At 39.1% G+C, this 24392-nt stretch overlaps 1 protein-coding gene across 1 annotated transcript in view; it reads left to right on the top strand.

Moving 5' to 3' along the window:
• Positions 1-24392, top strand: part of NALF1 (NALCN channel auxiliary factor 1) — a gene marked incomplete at both ends in the record, with an annotated part of 575154 nt that overhangs the window by 236085 nt on the left and 314677 nt on the right. The window lies entirely within an intron of this gene.

Here is a 24392-nt window from a genome sequence, read left to right as displayed (position 1 = left end):
GCTGAATGGTATAAAGAACAAAGTGATGAGAGGTGGTCTTAGGTCTCTCACAGTTCTGAAATTCTCTGTGTTTACAACTTCTCATTTAGGGTTATCATCTACTAATAGAATTTATAAAAAACTGTTTTATTTCTATGGGATGTTGCAGTGACTACAGGATAATGACCTGATTCTATCTTAAACTGAATTCAGTAAACATTTTTCAGTACATGCTACATCTCAAGCACTATCATAAACTGAGTTTAAAAAGTAATCATAAAAATAATGGGAAAATATTTGAGAGAGAAAGAGAGAGGGAGTGTGAAAGCTTGGAAATAGTTAAGATACTTTGTTTTGGCTTTTTCCAAAAAGAAGGTTTTATTTGCTTGGACACACACACACACACACACACACACACACACACACACACACACACAGAAAATTTTCTCTTTTTTTCACAAGAAATGGGATCATAGTATAGCAGATTTGCAAAAAACGTTGAATAAAAGTCAAATCTAGGAAGTGAAGTATTTGCATTTGACTAGGTAAATACTTGAAATTGTCGGGCAAATGTTGTAAATTATCTATACTTGGGTGTCCCAAGGGCTATAGAATCTCCATCCATCTTTAGAAGTAACAGAAATAACAGTAATTCTTCACATAGATTTACTCTTGGGGAAAAATGTTCAGACTAAGTTTAATTTTTGGAAACTATTCTGTCAAATGTTTTAATTTGTTCACCTGCATATTTGAAAAAAAAAGATACCAAGAGTCATTCAAGAAGGTTTCCTCATACTTGGTTTCTCTCAGAATGAAGCAAGTAGAATCTGCAATTCCGGAAGGTTGAAGGAAAGAAAAAATAGCTTTTCTTCTTTCCATTAAACCAGTGGGAAGAGAGATAAAACCAAATAAACCTAAGTGAAGGTTACACTTCAGTCATTTGGAAGTAAAGTCACCTTTATAATAAAGTTAAAACTAAGATGAATATGAATAACTTCTTACGTTATCTGGCATTTAATTGAATGTGTGGTATACTAAGTAAAAATGCTTCAATCAAAATGTACATTTGCATACTGTCAGTCGTCTAGAAGGTACATTCTGATGATTTTCAGATAGTTCCATCAGTCTGAAGAAGCCGGAAACAGTGCTAATTGCTCTAAGGCTGTTATGTTGCAGAGTAGATGGTAAGCTTGGCCGCTCAAGTGAGGGCTCTTGCGCATGTCGCTGCATTTGCGCAGCTGTGGGAGAGGTCTCTGGGGTATTTGTACACGTAGTCCACCTTATTACTTCCGTCTGATACTCACCTGACAGTTTCCTTTTCCTGTTCGGTGCTAAACATAACTCTATCAAGAAGTCTTTGTAAACACATTTAGGTTATATAAAAAATACTTGGGAACCATTGAAATATTGAATTATCCTGATGGGAATTCTGTTGTTATTCTCATTCTTATTCATCCCATTAGACATTTGACCCACTGGGTTGTCTGTTTCCTCTTTACTGCTTCTCAACTTCACATTTACATGTTCTTTCTGTCAGTAAGTTTTATAATAGTCTTTATAAACTGTATAACTGAGTTTATAATAGTTTTATAATACTGTACTTAGAAAATAGTCACCCAAACCCTGTGACATCCTAGTTTATCTGCCAACTACAACTAATGTATAGGGGTTACCAGGTGTCTGTAAGGTAAGGGCACATTACAGATGGAGGCAACGGAAGATGGAGACTGTGATGGAGCAGGGGACTCATCAAAACTGTACATGAAGGAGGTACTTGGCTCATTTAAGTACTCACTGGGACAAGTCAAACACAGCCTAGGTTCTTATTCATATGCCAATAAAAAGTGATACCCATTCACTGCTACCGAAACAGTTTAGAGAAATTCACAAGTGATAGGTGTGTAAATGGATAAAGAAAGGGGTTGAGGCTTGTTCCTAACCTCTGAGAAGGACTCCACCTGTTTTAAATACTATTTTTCTCTTTGTTCAAAATAGTTCTTGATGTCACCAAATATACACAATATTCAGTTGTAAACCAGAAAGGCATTTTTTGTTCTTAATGATTAATAGAAGTGAAGATGGTTTATTCATTATATAGTTAATAGTCTGTAATTCAAGCAACTTTATTTTCTTTCAACCAATGAACAGACTTATTCACTACATGATATTTAAGGCAATAAAATGCCACATAATACAATAATTATCCTGAATATCATACATTACACTGTTTTTTTTTTTCTGAACAACTCTGAAATATTTTGGAAATCGAAAGGTTAGTGAAACCATTTCTGTTTCTTACAAGAAATCATACAAATAAAATTCTCACCTTAAAAGCCAGATGTTGACTGGTATAAATTTTGTGGCATTGTTACTAATTTATTTAAAATTTTTGAATCATCTCATTTGTCTTTTCATGACAAAAAGATTAAACATTTTCTAACTATCTGATGGTTGGTACTTTTCAGGGTAAGAATATTTATCAAAACAGTGCTTGCAACTATTGTAATTATAATCTTGATGTATCTCTAGTGTAGTGTCTTTTTTGCCAACAGAGAACAGGACTAGAAAGGAAATTTAATTCCATTCAAGTGAAAACTAAGGAATTAGCCTGTTAACTAAGAGAAGTAGTAGAAATACATAAGAGCCTCCTGTTATCTTCTTTCAGCTGAGATGTAAATGACCCAGCTAGTCTAAATATGTAATCTGTTTGGTCATCCTGCCTGATGTTACAAGTTTTAGTAAATATTGAAAGCCCAATCACAGCATATAATAACTGCCTCAGGAATTTCCAAAAATCAGGCAATCAAAGAAAAAACTGGTTTACCAGATAATCTACTCCCTTAATCAGTATCTAATTATGCATGAATCGTTGTGTTTTGGAAATATTATACTTTAACATTTCATTTCACAATTACAGCCTAATTACACAGAATTCAGAGAAATTTATATTAAATGTTATGGACTAAGCAACGGTAAATGTACTCTAATAACATTAATTTAATGTTTAGGGGGAAATGCCAGTTATTTTCTACCTTACAGAAAAAAAATCTTGGAGAGATCATTTACCCTCAAAAGCCATTCATAATTACTTGAATATGAAAGCAAATTCATAAAATAAAATGTAAAGCTTCCAAAAACTTAATTAAATATGCCATTGAGTCAGTGCCCTTGTAAAATCACAAGATGTTTCAGGAATTATTTCCCTTAATGAATTTATTATAGTAGGAATTATTTTAGTTGCTGTTTAGTAAAAAGCTACCAAAATTCAGACAGCTGGAATTTGTTTTTGGCTTCTCTTGTAACCTTGAAACGTAACCAAAATTTTAATGGTGATGAAAATAGTGCATGTAAATTCATCTTCATATTGATTTTTCTAACCACTCCTAGTGGGCCAATAGTCATAAAAATGTTAATAGGCAGAAAAAGGAAAGACTTGAGATGAACAACAATTTGAATAATTCACAAATTGACATTTGATTCTTGACTTCTTGAGAATTCACTATATACACTACCACAAAACAATGAGAAAAACCATGAACAAAAATCATGGTCCAAAAAAAAACCAAAAAACAAACAAACAAAAAATCATGGTCCAGGATATCTTGGCAGTAACCTGTTTGCTATTTTCTGTCCCAAGTATTTTAGGCAAATTTTCAATTAAAATGGATTGTAATTCAATTATTTGGGGCAGCAATGTGCCTTAGCCTTTGATTAAGTTGATCATTTCAGCATTTTTAAATGCTTAATCTATGTCTTAAAATGACATCAAGTTATGACATTGCCATTATGGAGGCCCACATGCTCTCAATGCATTTACAGATTTGGTTCTCTTTCTCTTATTTCATTACTCCTGGAAAATATGATTGATTTGGTTTTATGCACATGCAGGATGCCATGCACCTGGTGCCAAGTATGCCCCATTCAGAAAAAAAAAACAAAAATTAAAAGGACATTTCTTTTTATGCAGCAGCCAAAATCATGCAGATGTAGAAACGAAAACTCCTAAGACTGCTTGCCAGAAATTGTTCAAGGAAAATTTACTTGTGTTGTTTTCCCTTTTCCACTCATAAATAACAGATTTATAAATACCAAAACAGCCTTCATCAAAATAATATAATGGGCAAATTTGTTCTTTGATGACTCCATTCTCTCTTCCACTTTTGCCCAAGCCATCCTATCTCGGGACCCTTTTTCGTGCCCAATTATTTGGGGCCTGTCTTCTTTTTCCAGGTGTGCTCAATTGGTTCAGTTATGTAGGGCTTTCCTTATGGCCCCAGACATCTAAGGCTGTCATGGCCGTGTTTCCCAACTCACTCTTTTCAGACCCTGCACCATTTCCGTGTTATCCTGTCATATTGCATCTAGTCAGAGACTCAAAATTGCCTACAGTGATATGGGCCACTAATTTACTTGATAAAGTAATTTCTGTTAAGGCTCTTTGACCTTATTCCTCAGCTAAAATGTGTGTGTGTTGATAGTGGCCTACCACTTACACTCTGCTTTTGGAAGCTCTTGGATGATATCACTATGCAAGAAGAAAGGAGGGTGTTTATAGCACACCCACTGTATGTGGGCACTGTGGGAACAGCCTGTGACGGGTGGACTGTGGTGGCTTAGGTCAGTCAGTCTCTGGGAATAAACTCTCTTATTAAAGCAAGCAAGAAATATCTTTATAAGCCATTCAGTCATTCATTCAACACATCTTAATGTGTAGGCCCTGAAGATACAAAAGAGAGGACTATAGACCTTACATATCCTCGTGTGGTTTACAACATAGCAGGGATGCACTCGGGTGACAGAAATCTATGCATGGTGTCTATTCCACTCACCCCCAACCCAGTTCAAAGTAAAAATAGGACAACAATCAATAACAATAAAAGTTACCACTTGAGTGTTGAATAGGAGCCCTACACACGCCTCTCCTCACCCCCAGGCACAGTTGTGAAGAATTCTGAATCTCAGACTGCCATTTTATTCACTTTTTATCACCTTGGCAGTCCCTTTCCCCTCATATCAGATGCAAAACGCATCCCTTTTTCAGATCCACGTATAAAACTGCCTGCTTTTTTATCCATTCTTACTCTCTCCTCTCTTCTCATCGCCCCCTCTGCCCAGGTGCAACAGATTGCATTGAGCCTTTGGCAACAATTATCATCTCAAAAGTGACATTTATATTTGAAATCTTATTTTCTCTACAGAGAAACAGGGATGAAAAAACAAAACAATTGAAACAAGGGAAGAATTACCCTGAAAGGTGTAGCTCAGAAGTACGTACACTTTGTAAACTGGTAATCTGATCTCCCCAAGGCACTGACTACGGATGTTTGCACTGCATGGCTTTTGAGACCTTTGCTTCTGAAGCATCCACACATGGCTGAGAAAAGCACCTCGATCCTTGCTGTTCATGGAAACTTCTACCAGCCCTGTGGAATGTCAGTGTCCCCCTCCCACTTCTCCTTCCTCTCGGCGTCATGCGGGAAGCATGGTAACTTTCCGTGGTTCTAACTATCAGGATACTGCATAACACCCTGGTAGTGCTATTTATTCAGATCCAGGAGCAAGAAAAGGATATTCACGAGCGCAGGTTCCAAAAGAAGTAACCTGTCTTAGACTTCTTTTTTCAAGCGAACAGCTTCATGAGATTTATCCATTCTACCACTAATTCATGGCTTTATGGAAGTATCTTAGGATAATAGATGAATCCCGGCAGATATAAGAAGCCTTATGGTTCTTCTACCATGACGCGGTAGAAGGAGAGGTAGTTCTCCTTCTGTGTGTGTGTGTGTATATATATATATATATATATATATATATATATATATTAGAAGGTAGTTCTTTCTGTTTATTCTTCATCCATTTCCCTTTTCTGTACATCAGTCTGAGAACCCAAAGGTAATAACCAAGGCAGAATGTTGAGGGTAGTAAAATGTAACAATGGCATTTTATGCTGTTTGCGCTAATGCATTTTATAAACTCAAGTATGGCAAAAATCTGTTTAGGAGAACCCTGGGTAAAGCCATGATCTCTCGGTGATTCCTTTCTGAAAGTATATTCTTAAAATACCAGTTAAATGACCTACCTCTCATAACTAGATAAATTCAATTATTTATTTAAACAAGCAACAAAACATTTGGAAATGTACCCATAGCATACTGGTATTCTAGGCACGTGATGGAGGGATTGCGTTCAGTGTGTGTCTGGAGCCACAGGAACTCAAAGCCCCTGTGACATTCAGACTTCATATGCTTGTGTCTCTCACCACATGGGCCACTGGGATGCTGGTTGGTAAAGGAGAGTTAGACTGCATCTCTTACGCTTTACTGTCTTAATAGACGCCCCGGGAAGTTGGTAGGATGGCTGTCAGCCCCACTTTATGAACGAGGGAAGTGCAGTTAAGATTCCACGTAGCTGCACATTCAAACCAGCTCTTCCCTGCAGTGCTTGCTCCAGGGCAGGACAGGGACATCAGGTGTCTGGAATTTCCTTCCGTGTCCCTTCTTCCTTTCTTCACACACAGCCCTCTCTACTCAGTAAGTGTAAAATGAATGTCATTGTTTGACTACATTTTGTCACCTGCTGAGGTGACAGGCATTCTTCCAGAGCTCAAGTTTCCACATTAGCTGTCTCAGGGTACTAACTTTGAATCCTGTCTTTATCCTATGCAAACGTTCCAGGGCTAAACATATGGTCAAAAGTAATTAAATACGTACGTTGTGTGAGATTTCAGAAAATTGATATTTTTCCCCAACAGAAAGGAGTTTGTGATATGAGTGATTAAATTAATGAAATACCACACAGTGTGTTTATGAGGTTGGTATATGGTAACGGCAAAAAAAAAATAATAATAATAAACACAAAGAGCGTTGCTTTGTTGTTCCGAGGTAATTATTGTCCCCGACTATGATCTGAGAACAGATGGCGGAGGCTGTCAGCTGGGTTGTGAGGCCCCGGCAAGCAGGAAGGAGGCAATGATAAATGACTGGTAATTTCCCTTAGTGGAGCAACTCTACAGAAGGCTCTGCCGGAAAGAATAGATGCTGGGCTAAAGCATCATCTGTGGAGTCTTGTCCAGTACTTCATTTTTTCTTTAAGAAAAGAAAAGGCAGAAGTCTTGTTCTTTGTCTTTATGAAATCTTCAGAAAACTCACAGTAATTTGTTAGCTCCTAAAAGAGAATTATCGGCCTTATCTAAGAGGTGAAACCTCATATTTCTTGCAAGATCAGTCAGGATTTTTCTTCCCCTCTGTAAGCGCTTGGGTTTACCGAATACCTCCTGCTTGCCCACCGTGCCAGCCAGGATTGGTTTGTCACAAATTTATTTGTATCGAATTTCAGGTGAAGGAATGGAAGAGATTCTTTATTTGATTTGTTTAAGTAACTGATTATTAAGAGTATTTTGAAAGGGGACTGGTGACTAATATAATAGAAAAGTCAAGTCTCTGAAATCAGAATAAGTCTAAATTGCAATTTTATCACATTCTGTCTGTGTGTCCATAGTCAATAACTTTACCTTTCGGGACCTCTGTTAATCATCTGCAAAATAAAATCACTCCCAAAGCTACTGTGAGAATAAATTATTTTTAATTATTTAAGGAAGCCACCACTGTATAGTAGCTAACAGGCATTTAAGAAAAAGTAGCCTGATATTAAGTAGCAGTGAGAGATGTAATAATAGTGATGATAATAATATAAATAATACAATGTAGTAAAAGACAAAGGCAGCAAATCAGGAGGAATGTGGGAAGCACCCAGCCTGTGGGTGTCAAATGGAGCCATGCAGGATGCAGAGACATTCCATGGTGAGACCTACGTGCTACCAGAAATGAACCTCTCCATTTATCACAAGTGAAAAGTGCAAACAAACTAAAAACACGTGGCAGTTCTGTTAATATTTCTGTTTGGTTTGATGTTATTTACCACAGTGATAAAGAATGAGAACCATTTTGATACTTGACATTCCCTCAAGAAGCAATAATTTAAAAGCCTCTTCTAACTGCTGTTCTTATTTGACATGTTGATCACTGCTTCTTTGAGGTTTAATTTATGATGTTAAACTTCAGGTATGAACTGATAAGTGATTGCATAAAAAATGAGTTCTTCAAATTCAAGATTTGGAAGAAAACAGCTCATTTCCTTAAACACCCATGCATTAAAATACTCTCAGTGATTCAACTTTGTAAGCATCTTACTTACAAGTGGTAGCTTTTAGACTATCTGACATTCCAATCACAGTTGCTGTTAAATCTCTGAAATAACTCTGGTATGTGTCTAATTTTCTTATGTATGTGATTCATACTAATCTTGTGTTTATTTGACTGACGCCCTTACCCCTATGTGTCATTCATTTAAGAATATACATGTATTCCTTTTAGAAGCAGGAGAGGGAGAGCCCTATGGAGAGCCCATAGGTTTTTTTGTTTTGTTTTGGTTTTTATTTATTTACTTTATTTTAATATTTATTTTATTTTATTTATTTATTTTATTTTATTTTATTTTAATATTTATTTTATTTTATTTATTTATTTTTTATTTTTTATTTATTTACTTTTGGCTGTTTTGGGTCTCCGTTGCTATGCACAGGCTTTCTCTGGTTGCGGCGAGCGGGGTCTACTCTTCGTTGTGGTGCGCGGGCTTCTCATTGTGGTGGCTTCTCTTGTTGTGGAGCACGGGCTCTAGACGTGAGGGCTTCAGTAGTTGTGGCACGTGGGCTCAGTAGTTGTGGCACACGGGCTTAGTTGCTCCGCGGCATGTGGGATCTTTCCGGACCAGGGCTCGAACCCGTGTCCCCCTGCATTGGCAGGCGGATTCTTAACCACTCTGCCACCAGGGAAGTCCCGAGCTCATAGGTTATTGCACATCTTTAATTTTTTTTTTTTTTTTTTTTTTTTTGGTGAATTAAGACTATAGGTCTATATGTTCAGGTACCAGGACCTTTCAGAATGGAACCTATGTCCTGTATGGTCTTTAAGCCTCATTGCTATGCATTCTCATGACAGGTAATGGAAAATTAAAGGAACTTTTTGTTGTTAGGATTGGGGTAGAGGAAACCTTTCTTCTTCACTGGGAGTCAGAGGAGGAGATAATGAGGGGAAGAAAGAAACACCCAGAGGCAAGGAAAAAGCCTCATTAGTAAGCAGGTGGAGGGAAAGGTCCAGGGTATTTCCGTGGACAGTAACTCTTTGGGGCACACTGCTTTGAAATATGATGAAAGCCAGGTATTTGCAGCCCTGTTAAATGTATATACACACAAAATTCCATGTACAATTTCTAGAAGTTTGAGTACTTCCTAAAATATTCAGCATTAATGTCAGATTAAAAACCCTGAGTCTCTGTAGGTAAGAGAATGTCAGGAGTCACACATACTAACTTGTGCATTTTCTTTTTTTCTTTTTTTTTTTTTCGGTACGCGGGCCTCTCACCGCCGTGGCCTCTCCCGCTGCGGAGCACAGGCTCCGGTCGCGCAGGCTAAGCGGCCATGGCTCACGGGGCCAGCCGCTCCGCGGCATGTGGGATCCTCCCGGACCGGGGCATGAGCCCGCGTCCCCTGCATTGGCAGGCGGACTCTCAACCACTGCGCCACCAGGGAAGCCCCTAACTTGTGCGTTTTTAACTGAAGCCTGAAACAATTTGTTCCCAAAGGGGCATGTTTTAAAACTAGACTTAAAATCACAGTGGTCACTTTAAAATGATCATTTTAATGGATCACTGTTGCTGTATTTTATCACTGGCCACAACCAATAGATAGAAAATGTTTATTATATGGAAACTAAGATCATGTAAGTTTTACAAAATTATACTTTGTAATTTATAATTGATCTGAAGTAAAATAGCATAGGGAAAAAGTTTTATTTATTTGATAATCTAAAAAATACTAATAATATTATTTGAAAATACATTTACCTGATAAAATACATGTATAAATCTTAAAGATTAAGGAGTATATCACAAAAGTGATTCTTGCAAAAATATATGTACATTATAAATATTACATTTTATAAATTATATACTGTATACATTTATATTAAATTTTGTAAATACTATATTAATGTAGGTATAAATGTTTTATCTGTCAAATTCAGAATCTTTATTTCCTTCTGTATGAAAAGACTGGATGACTCAGAAAAAGAGGCAGAGAAAAGAGGAAGGAAATCACAGTGAAATATTTCAAGAAACGTTCCTAGAAATGATGAAGAGAACCCCAAGCCTAGTGTTTAACTGGGAAATTTCAAACCATTAATGATGAAAGGAAAATTCTAAAGTCTTCCAGACAGGGGGAAAAGATGGCATACAAAGAATCAGGAATCAGAAAGGCTTTGGACTTCTGAAGAGCAAAACCAAAGTGAGAAAACAATGCATGAATGTACAGGCATAGATACATAGGCTGGATGATTACAGATGAAAAATTTGAATCTGTGTAGATTGTACATAAACTTCTTTTTTCCTTTTTAGGGAAGAAAATCATCATTAAAGTATTGTTCTTAGAATTCTTTGCTCTTAAATATGAACTTTTTCGTGTTTGGGGTACATACATTTGCTTATGTATAATAGAAATATTATATATATGTAACTTCAAATTTACTTTAAGTCTTGCCCTAGATGAAAATTTAAGAAAAGAAACAATTTATAACTGTAGGTTAAAGTTGGAAGAATCTTCTATAAATTCTGACCCAATAACCAGTTATGCTTCCTGCTCCAAATTCAACTTAAACTTCATGCTGAACCTTTGACTTCACTTATTTATTTCTTGGTCCAGAATGGCTTAGCCAGGCTTCTCTTTTTGGCCTGTAATGTTTTCAGTCTTTGAGACCAGGTTCAATTGTTAGCTGTCCGTGAAACCTTTCCTGCTTCTCTGAAAATGCAGGGGAACTTCTTTATCAGCTCTCCTGTAGCACTTGTATTTCCACCACCATCCTCATGTTTTTTAGTCTATGCAGGATGTAGGTGCTTCCACATTAGTCTTAACATATCCACAGAGAAGAATCCATGTCTCATCCAGTCTTGTATCCCTGGTTTCTTTGTTAGTGCTTATTCACAGTAGGTTCTGAATGCTTAAAAAAAAGAACCTGGGGGACTTCCCTGGCAGTCCAGTGGTTAGGGCTCCACGCTTCCAGTGCCAGGGGGTGTGGGTTCGATCCCTGGTTGGGGAACAAGGATCCCACATGCTGTGTGGTATGGCCAAAAAATTAAACACTTTAAAAAAAAATTTTTAAAAAGAATCTATTTCTTACGTGTTTATGTCATTATATTAATTTCTAGACATCATCCAGTCAACAAAATTATCTTTCCCATCAGGTGTTTACTGATTTTTTTATGCTATGTCCTGGATTTTGTACTAAGTAACTTATAGCATAGGAGACTTCAGTGACAATGTAGAATGAAATACAAAAATTGCTAGAAGAAAGCTTATAAACCTACAGCAAATTAGTCATATGAGAAGTAAGTGCCCAAAGGGATCTGATGAGGGGATAATCATCATGGGGTAGAATTATTAGGAATAAGAACAATTACCATTATTATGGATTATATGGGATGATGGGTGAGAACAGCATCACAGAAAATAGGAAACTAATGTGCACTGATGAGGGTCAGAATGGGTGTGGGATTAGAAAGATACTATTTGCTTATGAAGGAAGAGTCAACAAGACTCCAGCACTTATTTGCAAGGTTCCCTCTATTATCTAGACGTTTATTGCAATATGTTTTCATTTTTGTCTTATGAAAACTTTGCTCCAAGGAGAACTAGAATGATACGTTTACTTTGTTCACAGTTCACTTACCTCTCTCATTACACAATTTTCTTGTACTATGCAAGGTGTTATGTGTTTTTAGTGAAATCAGCAAGACCAGTGGTTTTGAAGGCTCATTGATACCCTGTGATCGCTTTGCTTTAGCCAAAATAGGCACTATATTGAATTGTGGAGGCATATGTAATAATTAAGGGCTAAGTAGGAAACTCAAAAGGCTGGAATCAGAAACAAGTTATAGTACAGCAAGTTAAAGACCTTTGCTCTGTTGATTCTGCTCCCCTTTTATGGCCCTTAATGGGGTCACTTTTTTTTAATATGAAAAAATGCCACACGTTTGCATTCAGGTAATAACAAGAAGAAGCAATAACACAGCAGTTACCCAGCCTTTGACCAATGCTGTCCTGAATCAGTGCAGTAGCCTAATCTAAATGCCGCCAAGGAACAAACAATGCAAACAAAACAGAAGCAACTCTATTTTTCTTGAAAAAAGTCATTTCCAAGTCTTGGTTTTCACTGCCAGAGCCTTTTACTTAGCTCTTATCTGGGTTCACCATGTTTTGACCGCTTTTCTCTGGTCTCCAGCTCATTTAATGCCTCTCTTGGCTCCTGTTCAGATGGGCACAGTGAAGGGCAGTTTTTCTTCTGTCGTTACAGTGACTCTCTCTTTCCTTTTGTCCCTCAGCTGCTTTTTCTTTGATTTCTGAATCACCAACAAGCCACGAGTCCTCTCTGGTCAAATCTGGCTCCCCTTTCCCCCTGCTGTTAAAATGTTTAGTTATAGGGGCTTCCCTGGTGGCGCAGTGGTTGAGAGTCCGCCTGCCGATGCAGGGGACGCGAGTTCGTGCCCCGGTCCAGGAAGATCCCACGTGCCGCGGGGCAGCTGGGCCCGTGAGCCATGGCCGCTGAGCCTGCGCGTCCAGAGCCTGTGCTCTGCAATGGGAGAGGCCGCAACAGTGAGAGGCCCACATACAGCAAAAAAAAAAAAAAAGTTTAATTATAATTTAGAAAGGGGAGAAAATCTGGGCATTAAACATGATCCCCCAGAGTTTTCAGCTTCTTCCTCCAAACTCAGAAAGAGTATGTGCTTACAGTTTTATTTATTAGGCACATATCGATTGGTTGCCTTCTACGTGACAGACGTAGTTCCAGGCCCAAGAAAGAGAGCGACAAGGAGCAAGGCTAAGTCCCTTCTGTCATGAACATTTTCTTAAGGAAAGGCTCATACAAACCGAACATTAAATAATAATACAATTTGAGAGAGTGAACAGTACCGTGAAGAAAAGGAAAGAGGTCATGTCATGAAGGGTGCCTAGGAGGGGGGAGGCACTACTACTGAAGGGTCGTGAGCAGACCTCTTGGAGGGGTGCCATTGCAGCTGAGACAGGAGGGACAGGAAGGCGCCAGTGCACACAGGATGGAGGAGAGCGCTCCCAGCAAGGAGAGAAACAGGTGCACCAGCTCTGGGTGGGAAGCGAGCAGAAGTGTTAGGGAGCAAAGGAAGCACATTGGAGCGTGGTGTTCCAAAAGAAAAGTAAACACCAGATGGATATTTATTAAGAAAATGAATATTGAGCTAGAAATGTGACAAGATATAGATGGTAGGGGTCTCAGCACAGTGAGCTAATTAGTAGGTTATTGTAGTCTTTTAGACAAAATATAAAGATGGCTTGGATCAAAGTGATAGTAGTTGAGAAGGAGTGCAGTGAAAATAGCAGGAATTGCTGATGGATTAGATGTGGAAGATGGGATAAAGGGAGAAATCCACAATGGGGCCGGTTTGTGACATGAGGCCTTAACGTGTACAAACAACGGAGTCTAATTAAAAATGAAATAAAAATCAGCCGAGACAAAAATGAGGCTATTAATAGATTGTATATATATGAATATCTCCACATACGGCTCCATCCCCCAGGCAAAAGAAGTACAAAGAAGGGTGAAAAATCACTCTATTAGAATGTTAAATGGAATGGATTGAGGAGTGATGGGAATTAAAGACACTAGTCTGAAATCAGTAAGTTAAACTAAACAAGGCCTGACTGATGTCAAAGAAACCAGTTAGGAGACACATGACAAGGAACAGGGCACTGGGCGAGGGTAGAAACAACCAGAAGAGATACGAGTTGATTGGTTTAGGACTTACTTGAAAAGAAAAGATGGTGGAACTTGTAAAAAAAAAGTTGGATACTGAGAGCAAATAAGTGGAAGGGAATCCAAGACTCAGATTTTAAGTTCCAGTGGACAGAATGGACACCCAGTGAGGAAAAGGAGGAGACAAGAATTGGGGAGGGGGATAACATCAATTCCGTGCTGCACCCCTGGAGTTTTAGGTCTTGGTGAAATCTGCAGGAGATATTTTTAAATGAATGGCGATTCAGGAAGTTTTAGGCCGGGATTATGCATCTAAAGACAAAGTATCAGAAGTGCTACTTGACTATGGAAAAAGGGATGGTACTGAAGAAAAGACAAATGTCTTCTAATAAGATGGTCAGGAGCAAAAGCCAAAGTCAAGGTTGGAAGGAGAGGAGCAACCACACAGAACGTAGAGAGGTGGGAGCTCAACTTGAAGAGACGTGGGCTAATCCAACTTTCAAGAAGCTCATGGGATTGGGGTGGGAGATTTCCAAGAACATAGTAGTTTTTACAACATCAGAGACCACAGAACATTTGAGGGAGACAAAATTTGACAAAAAAACAAATCCACCCATTCAACTAATAAGGAGATTTTCACAATAGAGACAAGAAGATTTAAGTAAAAAATCACAGCTAATAAACTGAGTGAGAAACAATATGGTACATCCCTTGACTTTGCAAAAGAATAATAATGAATACATATTTCCCAGATCACAGATTACCTAGTTTGGAAGCATTGTGACTTTAACAATTTGGGGTATTGAAAGTGGCTAGTTTCTCCCCAAAATCCATTTCCCCTTTCTTCCTGGGTCTGTAGCTGCCCAGTTAGAATATACATCCCTCTCTCCTTACAGCTAGGTGTGGCCATGTGGTTTGCCAGCCTGGTTTGCCCATTCCCAGATTCTCCCATGAGAGAGAAACAAACTTTTATATTATCTAGGCCACAGAACAGTAGGCACTTTTTTGTTATGAAAGCTTTGCCTACCCTCTAATTTATGTAACTCCTGGCCATGTAGGGCTAGCTGCTGTATCGTCACTCTCATGAGAACACTCATCTACGGAAGATTGCAACACGTATGAACAATTATGAAGTCAGTCCCCAATTGAGACTAGGAAATATTTATTTTCTACAATTCTGTCCTTTCAAACTGCTTGTCATTTTTAATACACAACATACCATTTCATACCTCCCTGCCGTGGTGTAGACTGCCCTCTCTTTGTAGAATGGTCATTCTCGTTTTTCGCCTGGCTTACTCCACCCAGTTCTGTAAGAGCCACATCAAAGAACCTTCCCTAAATTAATCATTCCCTTCTCTGACCTGTATGTAGGTGACCGATATGCAAGACTGTGTGCTTGGTCTTACTACAGCGTATCACACTGTGTGATCATTATCCTTTTATATTAGGCTCCTCTACTAGGCTGTGAACTCCTTGTTGAGTAGGTAGCATGATTTATTCATCTTTGTTTTCCAACCCTCATCCTTTAGCATTTCTGACACACAGAAGGCTTTAAACTTAGTCTGAGCAAAGAATTCTCAGGAGAATAGAGAAAGAAAAATGTTCTTTCCTTTGGGGGTAATTATTGTTTCACTCTTAGGAATTTTAGACCCAGAAAGGAAGGATGTCAGTGAATATGTACAGATTACTAAGTCAGTGGTTATTCTCTGAAATGGAACTTTTTAGTGCATTTAAATCTGGTCTGACAAGAGCTAAATCATTATCTACCATGATAAGACCTGTTGGAGAGATTCCCTTTCATCATTAAATAAAAAGTTGAAGAGCATGGTAGATTGCACTCTCATTTCCTGCTTCAAGTAAGACAGAGAAGTTAATCACGTCTGATCTTGTCACTGTTTTATTTATGCCCTTGCTCTTGATCAGAAGCCAGGCACTAAATGTATCAAATCTGTGTGCACGCGTGTGCACTCACACACACACACACACACACACTTCCCAAACGTACCTTCATGAACTTTGTTTTATACCCAGACTATGTTCAATCTCAAACTGGAAATCAAAGTCCAAGGCTTGTCTTACAGATGGGGAAAAAAAAAAATCACCTAAATGTTAGAATTTTGGTGACACTACAAAATCTGATATTTTCAAAAATCCTCCCCAATCACAGTCAGATGGCAGAAAGCGACAGTCAGGTGGTATCCATCTTTAACCAAAGGAAAGAGAGAGAAGGAATGCCGAGGATGCAAAGGGGAGTGGATGTGCGGAAGAGTCGGGGAATCCATGCTGAATGTACACTGTAGGTTGGAGCTTGTGGGATGGTGTCCTGGGGAGACAAGACCGTCCTGAACCGGGTGCTGGTCCTGGTTCCTCCCTGACCTCGTAGCCCTTGGGCTACTCACTCCATCTCTTTGCACCTCAATCTTCTCAAATGCGAGATGAATGCGTTCCACCAGATGTCTTGGAAGTCCCTTTGAGTATAAGATTTTGGTTTATTTTCCCCCTGGACTCTACTAATTTTGTTAATCTGAAAAACTCACCAAAGTTCTATGGCTTCATTCTACTACAGATAATTTTATATTCTATATACAAGTACTTTTCTATTGTTAGTGGAAAATAGAATTTCACAGTGGTCCTTGTGCTCTTTAGGTCTCAAATTTTGCCTTACTCTTAATACAGCAAAAATGGTTCGACCCCTCTTCTAAGTCTCAAGAAAAGCTTTATGGCATGCGTCCAGGAATTTATTAGCTGAGAAGTATTCATAGAATAGAAGTGCAAGATGCTTCCAGAATAAGAATAACTATTGATCACTTTACTATCCCTGAGCTGTCAAGGACTTCTCTGTGCTTGCCCTAGATGGTACTGACTTTCATTTCCAGCCCCCTGTTCTACTTGGAGTTCAAGTTTCCATTTGTAATTCAAAGATAACATCTTTGCTAAAGAAAGGCTGCTCATTGATATGCAGATTGAAGAATCAGGGTGTCCTTTAGGAGTTTCAAGCTGTGGAATCAACCAAAGCCCTGCAGAATAATAGGCCATAGAGCCTTTTACATTGTGAGACTTTGATTTGCTACTAACAAGTCGCTAAGTTATATCTATGAGTTTCACTTAACCTGAAAAAGCAAAGTTTGATCTTCAGCAAGTGATTCTAATGCAGAACTATGTAGCACAGGATCAGCTGTATGAATTCAATCACTGATTCATTTACTCACATATTCGTATTCAACAGATATTTATGACTGCTTGCATTTTGGGTACCAGGAATTGGTCTTTTGTCAAAAAAAGAGACTGTTCTCATGGAGCTTATGTTCTAGTTGGGGTGAGGAGGCAAGAAACAGACAGTAAACAGACAATAAATGATAAAGACCCTAATCAGGTCTTTATCCTTAGATGATAAATGATAGAAGAAAAATGGTATGTGACAATAGATCAGTTATTATATATAATAATTAAGTGCTGAGTAGGAAACTCGAAAGGCTTGAATCAGAAACAAGTTATAGTGCAGCACGTTTAAGAGATTTGTTCTCTTGATTCTGCTCCCCTTTTATAAGATTCAAAATGCGCTCACACACCCATGCCGAGGTCAGCCAACCCAGCCAGCAGCTGCTCAGGGCCGCTGCCTTGGAAGTCCTTCCTGCAAATGTCAAATTCCTTCTGTTCACACAACTAGCTTTCTTTTAGACCACCTAAGGGTGACCTATTAGATTGGAAATTGTAAAAAATATGACGTAATATTCTGATAGGACCAACAACGCTAATGAAGTTAACAGAAATCAAATTATCTTAAATTATACAAATGTAAACAAATGAAAGAAGCAGCTTATGTGGAAAGCAAACTCTGGAGGCTTCCTGGACAGACCCATCTCGTGGGCTGGCGTGGGTGCCCGACCCCCTTTGGGCGTGCCAGTGAGATGTGAGGGTGGGCTGTGCAGTGCGTTTCTGTACATTTCCGACTCCATTCACGGCAGGCTGCAGGGCGTCTGAAGGACTCCTGTGTTTAGACCCAGGCAGTGCTGGGTGCCTCTGGCTGTGTCCGCTCAAACTCCAGAGGCCTTGCACCTCTGTGGTTGCTCCCAGTATAGTCATTAAAGTTCAGAGAGATTTGGCTGTGACTACAGAGACTTCCTCACCTCTATTTCAGGATGGAGAATATTTATGTTCATATTTCTTATTGCACAGACCTGCAGAGTGTGGGAAATGCTGAAAGTGTGCCTCGTTTCCAATAGAATGGGCTCTGCTCAAGCCTTCTGTAAAATCCCTCCTTGCCTGTAAACTTGTGGGTATCTTTTGTGAAATGCCCTCTCATAAAATCCTCCCCGTTTCCATGAATAGGGTGAATGTTTTTATAGCAATTCTTGACATACCTTCTCAGCTTATTGTCGCTGAGAAGAATTTCCCTATCACTTAGAAGTTCTCCCTGTAACAATTGCCTCTCAATAGGAAAGACTATTTTGGTCTCCATCCAAGTAATTATCATTCATGTATGTTAGGATATAAGTAGATCTTTTACTCTATCTGGAAAAACAGAATTAGCTTTTACCTGAAGAGCTAGGCTCTAGTCCTATGTTAGGTTATTTCTGAGACCGAGAAAAATTTCTTTCCGTTTTAAAACTTTAGGTGTTTGAAATCTGTTCCTTTGAGAGGCTGCTAGAGGTCACTAGTGAAATCAATTGTAAGGTTTCACAGGGAAATTCAAATTTTTGCCTGGGCAAAGTATTATGGGCTTATCAATTTCAAGAACAATCAGATTAAGGAGAAATGTCCAGCTATTCTCATATTGGAAGAAATAGAATCCTTGAGAAGTAATGTTACAGGAAAAAGAAAAAACAGGCCACATCCTGATGCTGATACACGCACACATGCACATTATCTAGCATCCTGCTAGCTGTCTTGTTTTACAGATGAGAAAATTGAAGCCCACTGTTAGGCATGGAAAGGAAGTTTCCCAGCCCCAGGAATGTTTTCTTTACAAATATCTGTGGGCCTCTCCTCTACTCCATCTTAACTAGGGACTCCCTCTTGCATTGTTTCCACTTGTTCACCTCTTCCTTGTGGGCATATTTTCTTTACCACATTCCTAGAGCTCCTGTTGTATTATGCCTCTCCATGTCAATGATCCCTTATTCTGGGCCACTTTTCTACCTTCTCTGGTAATCTCTGTGTTTCTATTTCTTCTTACGTGACACTGTTTGTTTCCATTTTATATGGTTGCTTGTCTTTGACTTTGCTCTTTTCCTTTCCCTCTTAGGGATGCTACTTCCTCCAGTTATTACCCCTCGTTTTCCTATGTTTCTATAATTGTACACCATCCTTTGTTCCCGCTCTCGCCTCCCTCCACCCATATTTCCAGTTACCATGATTTGTCTGTATTTTCCCCTTGATTCTCTTTCATTTGTTCTGTTTCCGCCTCTTCCTCTTCCATTTGTTCTCCTACTTCATCAAAAAACACATTTCCCTGTATTTTTTTTCTCTCAATATAACGAGTTTCATCTTCCTGTTCTTTCCTGATTTAGACATGACTCCGTGTAAAATAAAAACCCAGGAAAATGTCTTTTTTGTAGGCATTTGCATTCCTGTTTAACTGCACTGGTCAATGGAAAAGTGAAAATCACATTTGTGCTTTCATATATAAACGTGCTCCCAAAATATATCTGTAATGTTCCTTTAGACTTGGAAACAGGTGGCAGTTCCTGTGGGGAGTTGTCAGACATGGTCCCAAGAGGAGCAACGTCAATTCTCTGACTTCCAAGCCTTGTAGCAGCCTTACCTGTATGAGGGACTTAGGCTCGGGATTCTAATGGCTCTGTCTTAGATGCAAAGGATGAAGAGGACCTGCCGCCTCTAGCTGGTCTGTGGATTATGAAGACTGATCAAATGAGAAGCCCAGTCTCCTTGCCCTGGAGACCCCTCCAATCCTGGAGCAGAATAAGCTTGAGGCTGAATCAGACCCAGTGGTTCCCTCTAGATGGAGTAGCAGTTTGCAGTGTTCACATGGTTTCAGATGCGGGCGTTCGCCTGAGCTACTCTGGAGAGGAACAGGGTGCAGCCTCCAGGAGCAAGGTCAGTCTGCGTTCCCTTGGGGATGAGAAAGAGCAACCAGGGGGGACTCAGGAAGGCCCACTGCATAGAACAGCCTCATGCTGGAAGGACATGGTCTAATACTCACTCTGGGAGGCGGTCAGAAGACAGAGAGGGAACTTAAAAGGTGACCGGCAACCGGCGACTGCTCCTCTTTTATGAAGATTCCCAATTTGAGGAAGTAGACTGTTTTGATGATCCTTTCTCTCTCTCTCTCACACACACATATTCATATATTCACAGCTGCTTCATGTTACAATATGCATTTGTGAAACCTTTGAAACAAAATAATGAATTTAGACTCATTAGACCTTAGACCAATAAGGCCTTACAGTTGATTAGTTGCATATTTATGTTTGAGAGATGAACCTGGGACTGAGGAAATAGAGGAAGTATCATTTCCCCAACCCCCATGAGGATGGGACATTATCTCCATTCTCTCAGAAGCTTCTTTCTGGGTTGTCTTTCCCAGTCTACCCCGTATGTTCCAAGGCATGCTAAGAACTGTGAAAGTTTGGAAGATACAGTTGTGCTGAACAATAATGGGTCAGGTGTGAGACGTACAATAGATGTTTAGAGATCTTTGAAAAGATATTTTGATAAGGTTATAAAGAATTTATAAATACCATTTAATTCTCTCATATTCTAAAAAGGTTATCTGCCTGACATATTCATAGTGGATTAATTTATGCTTTTTATTTGGTCCCGGATGGATCAAATAAATAGAATTGTACAAGTAAATGTTACTTCAGATCCTCCAGTAGCAGGAAATAGCTTTATAACAAAATTACGTAACAGCTGGTGCTGCCTCCAGTGACCACAATGGCGATGTTTTCTTTTGATTCCCCTGCAACTGCACAGGGCTGTTTAGCTGCATGGTCTTCAAAGACTTTCGGCAAAACGGCGCAGAGCTAAATAAGGGACGTTAGGGCTGGATAGGCATAAATGAACAATACATTATTTATTTATAAATACGTTGTAGTATGAAGCGCAATCTCCTCATCTGGATTCAACTTTGCAAAGTTATGTCACTGCTTTAAATGGAATAAAAAGAGCAACACTTCTAAACCATGCTTCTCAGATATTAATGTGCGGTAAGGACGTACGAAACATGTTAAATGCAGATTCTGGGGCCTGGGTTGGGCCTGAGACTCTGTTTTTCTCACCGGCTCTCGATGGCATTGATGGATGGTCCCTGAACTGCGCTTCCAGGAACAGGAGTCTACACCACTGACTGGGGTTGTCAAAACTGATCCATGCAGTTGGGCCTGCCCCTACGTCTACAGATCTAGGAGCTTCTGTAGGAGGTTCTGGTTTCTGAGGAGGGGGCCATGCCATCAGCAGTTGCATGCAGTTCACATAAAGTTGGCATCCTCCTTAGTATCCCAGTGTCACCTTGAGGCAAGGACTTTGTCACAGTCACTGTTTGCACTCTTCATATACCAAGTAATGTGCCTTACACTGACTTTGTGCTCAGTAAATGTTTTTCTTTTTTTTAACTCAGATTTGAATAAACAGTTGTTAAAACTCATTAAACTTACTCACTCACATTTGTTTGAAGAAATCCACCTGAGTTCTCTGTAGGCTCAGCTCCAAAATTTCAGAAGTTGGTGTTAGCATTTCTGAGGTGGAACAGAAAGGAAACTAGACGTGGAAACTATGAAAGCTCTAGTTGGCTGGAAGGTAGAATTTTCTTCAAAACGAAAGAGAACTCAATGCATCCACTCCTATTCCATCCGATTTTCACAGGCCTCCTTTAGGCCGGGGGCCAATTTAACTTCTCATTGTAGCCTCCTTCAGCCTGGAGCGCACTGGATGGTCCAAAAATGTCCCAGGGATGAGTTCACACGGTCTTGGAAACAAATGACTTCAAGATTCTGAGGTTCATGTTTGTAGGCGGTGTCTGGAGATGCTACAAAGGAGATTATGGTTTTCAAGATCCACTAGATCCGTAGCACTTATCAACTGATTTTTTTTCAGAACGAAATCAAATGGAAACTTTTGTATTTATATCAGATACCCTCACCAAGCCCGGTGCTGCAGCTGCTGTAAGTTGCATACAAAGCAGAAGAGGCACAGCAGGGGTGAGTCTGTGCAAGTACAGGGCCTGCGAGGTTTACAGTCTCCTAGCGTCTAGAACAGTCATGTGGCCAGAAATCGAGGGGCAGATAAGGATAGAATACACAGATTGCAAATACGCCTCTGTCATTTCTTTAGAAATAAAACTGCACAGATGCTAGCATAGGATTCATTCATAATAGCATGTGCTGCAGAATGGCAATGAAGGTTAAGCCCATGCCCAAACATATTAATTTCATAGGTTGTACACCATTCCCAGAAAGTGTAGACATGTCTTCAATCCGTACAGTGCAGTGGACCCTGGAGCAAAAGACATTTTTTGTTTCCAAGATCTCAAGGCAAAGTCAAAATAGCAAAATCTCTTCTTTATTTTCTCATAGACTATTAGGCAGAGTCATCGTTAGATTCTACAAATATGATTTTATTAAATATGAGTAAATTCAAGGGATTACAGATTGGCTCCATTTTGCATCTCATTTTGTTCATCTAAAATGGCAAACCTTGGAGAATTTCTTTCAGTATAATGTAAGTCCCTAAATAATAATGTAACTGATTCACAAGAGTGAGAAATGTTAATGCTGGCAAAACGTTGTCACTGCCTTTTTAGAGTCAGTAGAGAGAAGAGACAGTTACATCAACACTTACTTAGAATGCGCCCTGTAGCAGGGGGAAATAATTAGCTGTGCTCTGGGACTGGTGAACGTGTCATACCAAAAAGATAAAAAATGATGGGTAATCTTAAAAGCTTAAAAATAGTCTTAAGTATTAATCGGTAGGGATTTACAAACTAAAAATCTGACAAGAAGCAGAGTATTTGCATGTTCTCAAAGTTCCTCCCTACAGATTGCTTACGAGTTAAAGGGGAAAATAGTAACTGCAGTGGAAATACCAAACAATGCCTTGACCCAGAATTCGAAGTTAACATCACCAATGGGAGTAGAGAGGCACAGGGTGCCTTTAAAGATAATACCCTGAGAATCACCGTTACGTGTTATTCTGGTGGGATGTATCAGACAAACCAAGTGAGGAACATTCTATACAATAACTTGCCTTTGGTCTTCACAATGTCAATGTCACGAGAGACAGTAAAGTCGAGGAATTGTTTCAGATTAAAAGGAGACTCCAGAGACATGACAACTAAGTACTTTGTACTCTTGGACCGAATTCCGTGTCAGAACTGGAGAATGTTACAAAGGGCGTCAGTGGACGCCATTGGCTTTGTCAAAATTGCAGTATGGAAGATGTGTATTACATGAAACTATGGTATTGATGTTACGTTTACTAACTTTGGTAGCTGCTCTGTGCACTGTTACAAGAGAGTATCTTTGTTCTTTAGATGTAAGACTCGGATGAGTATTAAGGAGTAAAGGGATTTCGATTTTTTTATACACACATATATATAAAACCTTTTCTCAAATGGTTCAGAAAAAAAAAAACCTGGCAAGGTCATTCAACACTTAGAACCCACATGTAATGACACAAAGTAATGAACTGACATACTTAAAAATATATATATAAAGGATGTTTGAAAAAAATACAGGGGCTAGTGGTGGGTGGTATTAGGAAATAAGGCTGGAAAAAGTGTGTTGAGAACAAGTGATTAACTTCTCAACCATGTGGGAAGTTTATCCTGTTGACATCATGCTCACGATGAAGACTTTCAAGTTCTGTTTTTAAGAAGGTTGTCTCCCTGCCTTAGTTAATGTAAAGATATGAATGTTTTAGAAAGACTTGTCTGGCAGGGCACCAACAGCTCACTGAGGGAGCACAGAGCTCATACACCTCTGTGTATGAGTGTGCCTGAGTGTGTGCTAGTGACTGTGAATTTGCTGTATCGTGAATACATCAGCAGAAAGAACGTGCTAATAAGCAGTAGTGTCGGGGTATTGCTATGCATTTAAAAATAATATAAAGTCTAACCCTACTTCATACCATATTTTAAAAATACACTTCAGACCCTTTAAAAGATTAAAGAGTAAAAAAAGTACTGAAAGAAAACATAAAATATATTTAATCTTGGAGTGAAACAGACCTTTCTAAGTAATATAGGACGTAATGCCAGTATCTGTTTGCTTTTTTATTTGCAGTGTCCTTGAAAGAAAATCATTACACAAATCCTTGAGTATTAGCTCTCTTCAGAAATTTCTTTTTCTTCTCTCTCAATCCCATACCTGATCCCCCCCAGCCCCTCCCCTGTGTCTACCCTGCAGTCGACAGTAGACCCCTTCTCCTCTCCTTTCCTGTCTTCAGTCCACTTTTTTCTTTTTCTTTTTGACCCCCTTCACCCATTTTGCCCACCTCCCCTGCACCAGCAATCACCAGTCTGTTCTCTGTATCTACAGTGAGCTTTTTCTTTTTTAGATTTCACATATAAGGAAGATCTTTGTCTTTCTCTGTCTGACTTATTTCACTTAGCATAATGCC

This window comes from Leucopleurus acutus, assembly GCF_964270905.1.
Source record: "Leucopleurus acutus genome assembly, chromosome: 18".
Lineage (NCBI taxonomy): Eukaryota > Metazoa > Chordata > Mammalia > Artiodactyla > Delphinidae > Leucopleurus > Leucopleurus acutus.
Note: the sequence above shows the minus strand (reverse complement) of the source record. Positions and strands in the feature narration are given on the sequence as shown.